The sequence below is a fragment of the Lactuca saligna genome, chromosome 6 (assembly GCF_052625555.1).
Source record: "Lactuca saligna cultivar CGN05327 chromosome 6, ASM5262555v1, whole genome shotgun sequence".
Taxonomy (NCBI): domain Eukaryota; kingdom Viridiplantae; phylum Streptophyta; class Magnoliopsida; order Asterales; family Asteraceae; genus Lactuca; species Lactuca saligna.
The window spans coordinates 115,266,281-115,272,934 of NC_136422.1; positions in this window are offsets into that span (position 1 = coordinate 115,266,281).

Sequence of the window (6,654 nt, forward strand, 5' to 3'; positions counted from 1 at the left end):
GTGTGTGTGATGCAGTCATTCCGAGCTCTTCCCTTGGAACTAGAAGTAGCTGAAACATAAACTGAAAACTGTAAGCACAAAGCTTAGTGAGTTCCCCCAAAATACCACATACCATACATATCATGCAATAATGAGATACGGGCCCTACCCACACTCAAATAATAATGAGATATGGGCGCCGCCCACACTCGGGTAACAGGCCTCGCCCAACGAGATACGAGCCCCGCCCGCACTCGGGTAATAATGAGATACGGGCCCTACCCACACTCAGATAGGAATGAGATACGGGCCCCGCCCACACTTATATAACGAGCCTCGCCCAAACGACATACATATACAAGCACGTACAAGTATCACACAGACAACAAGTATAACAACATGATCAAACAAGGGACGATCTTGGTGCCTTAGACCCGCAGAACCTAGTGAGGAAACTCACCTCGAATGTTGAATGATAACTGGATAAATCCCGACCCTGAAAATCAGCTCTACTCAACCCCTAAACAGAAACAATCCCTTAGATACCGATCAATAATTCAAAACCCCTTAAAGGTCAAACTTGGTCAAAGTCAAAGTCAAAGTCAACATTCCGAGTTGACTTAACTCATTGAGTTTCCGCATTAATCAACATAATCATGAAAAGTCGATCCAACTCGCCAAGTTTCCCCTTTAATCAGCAGAATCGGGAAAAATCGATCCAACTCGTCGAGTTCACCCATGAACTCGTCGACTTTCTTCAGGAATTACACCTCTTAATCTATTAAGTTACCAATCTCAAAAATAAAAGGTCCACCACTCATATCTAAACCAAAATGTCAAATAAAAGGGTAAAGTTTCCAACTAATAAACAAGATAATATCAAGTCAACAATTTGCAAGCAACTTTGTTTATCATATAAATCAACAATTATCTTAAAACTTTGAAAATTATCTTGTAATTGGATGAGCATAATCACTACCATATCATAAAAGTCATATTTAATGATGTAAAACAGTTTGTAGTTGTAGCACCTGGTTTCCGGTATGTGAATTTTATTTGAGCATTGCCCTATTTTAGCCTTGGACTCGGCGAGTCATAAGGTCCGACTCGCCGAGTAGGGACGAGACTCAGGACACGTTTAAGTGGGCGACTCGGCGAGTCCATATCCTGGACTCGGCGAGTCACCGCTGCTGGATGAAACCCTAAGTTTCAAGGGTTTGCACCCTATTTAAACCCTCATTCCGCCCCAACTCGTCCCCATTCACCCCCCCCCCCCCCCCCGAACTCCCCAACATCGTTTTTCCGTTATTTCCTTGAGAGATTGAAGTGCTCTTGGTGTGTTCTTGAAGGTTTTGAGGAGAAAGAGGTGTAGATCAAGAAGAGGAGAAGGAGATCAGGCATCTTTGTGTCATTTCAACATATTCCTTGAGGTATAGCTCGTTTCCCCTCTGTTTTCAAGCTTGTAATCCCTTTTTGCTTCATTGGAGTCCTTCTTGGGCTCTTCCCCAAGCTTGTTTGTGCTTTGTGGGTGATAATAAGTTGTTAGCCTTTAGATCTAGGCATGATTTAGTTCCTGGAGCTTGGATCTATTGCCTTTATGGGGTCATATTGCATGAAAGCCCTAGATCTACCTCTTTTGGTGCACTTTGAGCCTTAAAATCCATATTGGTGAATATCTACACGTAAAGTTGGAAACTTTACGTGTGAATTGTGTCCTAGAAGCCCAGATCTGTGAATGGCATGGACTGGAATCGAGCAAATCGGTGTATTTGATGGATGCATGGCTGCGACTCGGCGAGTCATATATGTGACTCGACGAGTCTGGTCGCGAGTCACTGAACTGGTCCCTTTAAGATGTATCGAGTTGAGCCGTGAGTCACAGGGGGTGACTCGGTGAGTTGGAAGCTGAACTCACTCATGATAGGACTCGGCGAGTCAATGCCCTGACTCGGCGAGTCCAAGGCAATCTTCATAGATCAAGAACAAACTCGCCGAGTTGTTCATACAACTCGGCGAGTCTTAGCATATGTGTTCTTCGGATGAAGATGAACTCGACGAGTTGTTCATACAACTCGGCGAGTAGGATGAAGGAGTTGAATGACAGTTTAGAAGATGAACTCGTCGAGTCATAGCCCAACTCGACGAGTAGAATCAGGGACCCAAGACAATAGTTTGCTAGGGACTTGGCGAGTGGAGATCCACTCGGCGAGTTAGGTCAACTAAAAGTTGACTTCGATTTGACTTAGGGCTAGACCAGGGGTAAAATGGTCTTTTTACCCAAAGGACAGTTAGCAGTGTATGATTAAGTATATTGTGGGAATTACAGCCGGGGAGTTTCCGGAGCAGCAGCAGCAGTAGTAGGTGATCAATTCCCACACAGACCAGCAGCTATTTCGAGGTGAGTTTCCTTCCAGTAGTAACGGGTCTAAGGCACCAAGACCGGCCCGTATAGATGAGACGTTAGTATTATAGTGTGGGTCGAGCCCGTATCTATTAGTTGAGTTAATGGTGTTATACACCAGCATGATAGAACTGTTTACACTTGTTGTCCGTACGATACTTGTATGATATGAGTTGGCGGTTGAGTGTGGGCGGGGCCCGTATCTCTCCGAGAATGGAGTGTGGGCTAGGCCCGTACCTCCCAGGTAGCGAAGTGTGGGCGGGGCCCGTATCTTCACGAGTGTGGGCGGGACCCGTATCTCTCAGAAAGTGAGGTGTGGGCGGGGCCCGTATCTTCATGAGTGTGGGCGAGGCCCGTATCTCCTAATTGCATGTTATATGTTAAATGCTTGTATGGTATGGGGGAGCTCACTAAGCTTTGTGCTTACGGTTTCAGTTTTGGTTTCAGGTACCTCCTCAGCTAGGGGAAAGGAGCCGGCACGGTAGCAGCATGTCACACACACACTCTTCGGTTTCCGCATTTACGAGATTCACTGGGATTGTACTCTGATATTTGATGGGATGTATGGTTTGACTTTTAAAACATGGTTTGCGATGTGTTATGGTGTGATCAAACAATGTTTTTATTTATTAATGTTTTCTAAAGTGATATTTTAGAATGAAATTTTTGGACATGAAAATTGGGTCGTTACAGTAGTAGTGATTCCAATCCAATCTAGGCCAAGAAAACTCAAAATTCTGCATCCAGAGCCATGGACTCCACGAGTGCATGAACTGACTCATTGAGTTTCCCTTGTTACTGAGTGGACTCGTCGAGTCAGCCAGTGGACTTAGCGAGTTCATCAGTCAGAGGCCAAAAATTTGACTTTTTCAACTTTGAAAAATACCAAGCATCAAGTATAATAGAAAACTATCATAGGCTCTGATACCACTATTGGTTTTTAAGTACTATAACACTCCTATGGTGCACATGCAATCCTAAATGCTTTGGATATATTTTTTTCTCTAATTTTACATGCATATTTTCAATTCTCCAAAGCATTGTCCTAACTAGCATACATTTGAACAACTGAATGATACAACTAGTTAGATGACTTACCTTTTAGAAGGACTTGTAGTTCTTGGCCTTTGAAAGCTTGAGCACCCCAAGTGTGATGCCTCTAATGGTTCATAAACACCAATATGCAAGAGGAGGCTTGAGAGAATAGGTTACTTGCACAAAATCAACTTCATACTCTTCAAGAATATTGTGTTTATACGTGTAACCGATTTTGGCCATGAGGGGTTCCTTTTATAGTGCTAGGGTTACATATTTGCAAACCCTAATGACCTTTCATATTACTTAGGCTCCATGGGTTAAAACCTCCATGGACTATCCATGGACTATCACATTGGTTTATCCCATATTAAATAACCATGGATCATTAGCCCACACTATAAGAATCATTGATTTACATAATCAATCCCCATATATATAATTAGTCTCTTTTGATCACAAAATTAATTCCTAATTAATTCTTGATTCAATACTAATTAAATAATATGATTTTATATTAATATATTATACTTGTAATATATTAATAAATTATAAATAACCTTATTCTCAAAAGTCCATCCTATCAAATTGCACTGATGAAGGCAACCCAAAAGGACCATGCTACAATCGGGTCAAGTACATCCCAATTATAGTTATGGACTTAGACACTAAATCCAACAAGTGTGAGTTAGGAGCTAGTTATTAATGGGTTGTCATTTTAGTATTGGATAACACGTGGATTTTAGTGGATCTACAGTTATAGATTTATTCGTTGGTTCAGCCGTTGAGGTGAGTCTCCTCACTGTACTATGGGTCGAAAGCACTAATGCTGGCCCATTTGGTTTATGTATTATAGGAAGACCAATGGCATTTATATGGTAGACCAGAAGGTGGACCGTGGCAAATCTATATGCAAGACTAGAGTTTGGACTCTGACAGTTAAGTAGATAAGTAGTTGTACATTGTATGCTAGTTGTCTTTGTGATGTTTGAATGGAAGACCGGGAGGTGGCTTCTTGCACTTGTCTATAAGACCCAAGGTTTTGCCTCTTGGCTTGGAAAGGAAAGACCATGATACGGCTCACAGCATAATGGCAAGACTATGGTTGGCACATAGCACCTCCTATTGGATGTTGGATATGTATGTTATGTATGGCTCGTATGTAGGGCTGTCAAATTGGGCAGTCGTGTCATGTTTTTGTCTGACACGACACGACACGACAATGTTTTGTATAACACGAACACCACACGATGTCGTTTTTTTCATTAACATGAAAATGAACCAACTAAAACACGACAACACGACACGACACAACAAATATAATATTATATAACTATTAGTGTATTTCATTCATACTTAAAGATACATAACACGATAAAAACGATAAACACGAAAAACCTGACAATCACATGCTTAATCGTGTCAATTTCGTGTTGCTTAATGAAAACGAACACGACACGACATCGTGTTTTTTAATCTTGACACGAACACGAATTCGAATTTTGATTTCGTCCCCATTTCGTTTCGTTTCGTGTATTTTTATCGTGTCGTGTTATAAATTGACACCCCTACTCGTATGTTATGTATGGTATGTGGTAGGTATTTGGGGAACTCACTAAACTTTGTGCTTACAGTTGTTGTTTATGGTTTCAGGTACTTTCGGTTTGAAAGGGAAGGGCAACATGCTTTTTCGCAACTGTGTGATTTTGAGATTGTACTTTGACAACTGTTTTTCTTATAAAATACTTTTAAGTGTTTAAGTAAATGATAAATGGGTGTTTTGGTCATTTTAAAAATGAAATTTGTACCTTCTTATTTTGGGATTTTACACGAAGGGCCATTTTTATGTCGCGCATCCGATCATTGTAGTTGGTGCCATATAATTCCACATTGGAGCAGATGCTCAACAAGGAAAAGTTATGGGAGGATCATCAATATAACAATCAAAATGAAATATCAAGGCTATGATCCAAGTAAATAATTCAAACTTAGAAAAGGGATGTCATAATCTAATTGTAAATTATATAAAAGTAGGTAAATGACGATTTACCAATTCCATCATCGAAAACAAAATTTGAGGAAAATTAAGTTAAGTGAATCATAGATCTTTTAAGACTCATTGAAACAATTCAATGACATGTTTAATCTCAAATTTTGTTCTTTTATTTGTAACTGGGATACCGATGATCACTAACAAGATTTGAATAACCATGCAACTTAGCTTGGCACTCTCGATGTCATTTATCATCTTATTTTAATGTGTCGGTTAACCACACACGCTCCATTAATCAATGATAATTTTCAAGATGACCATTATCACTCTTTATAGTCACTATTAGTATGTCGGTTAACCATACGTGCTCCACTAACCACTATAAAGTATAATGTACAATTTCATGGGTTAGCATACAAATTCACATTTTCCTAAAGTAACTAATATTGAGATTTAAAATAAAAAAATGTGTAGTTACTTTAATCGCATTATACTTATCAATGAGAATTAATTGTCCTATCAAACCCGTTCGGCTAACGATCCTCCACCAATGAATGAAGTGGTGGGTGAGAGTGCACATCCATTCAACTACCGTTTTATAGATAGTTTCCATATACCCCCTTTATATATCGGCTTCGTGAATGAGGCGTGCTATCAGTTCGATTGACTTAGTCTTATACGTATAATAATAATTAAACATTTAATTCTAGATATAGTGTAAGGTGTATTATTAAAAAAATTCAAACATACTAGTTTATAGTTTAAATTTCGAAAATTAAACAATAAATTTGAATTTAAAATAAACCAAATAATATTTGACATTAATTATTAAGTTCCATTAATATCAAAATTAGTTATTTATACACTTAAAAAATCAATCATATTAATCAACAAAATAAGCAATCAAGTCAAATACTAATCTCCTAACTTCTAGGCTTTTATTTTATCTTGATATATTCAGTAAAATTGGATTCGGCAAATAAATATAGCAGATAATTATCACATGTAAGCAGATTAGGCAAATAAGCATCAAAAATCCGAATCTGACTGAGCTCACACCGTGAGCTGCGATAAATCAGAAAACCTGATTTCTTTTCTTTTGATCGATTCACCAATGTGAAAATACATGAAAAATAGCCATAAGTTTTGATACCATTGATGGAAAACGTAGGTTACAAAATTCTATGCACTAAGCAGAAAAAACATTTAACAATTAAATGATTAGGGCACATGCAACCTAAGAAGG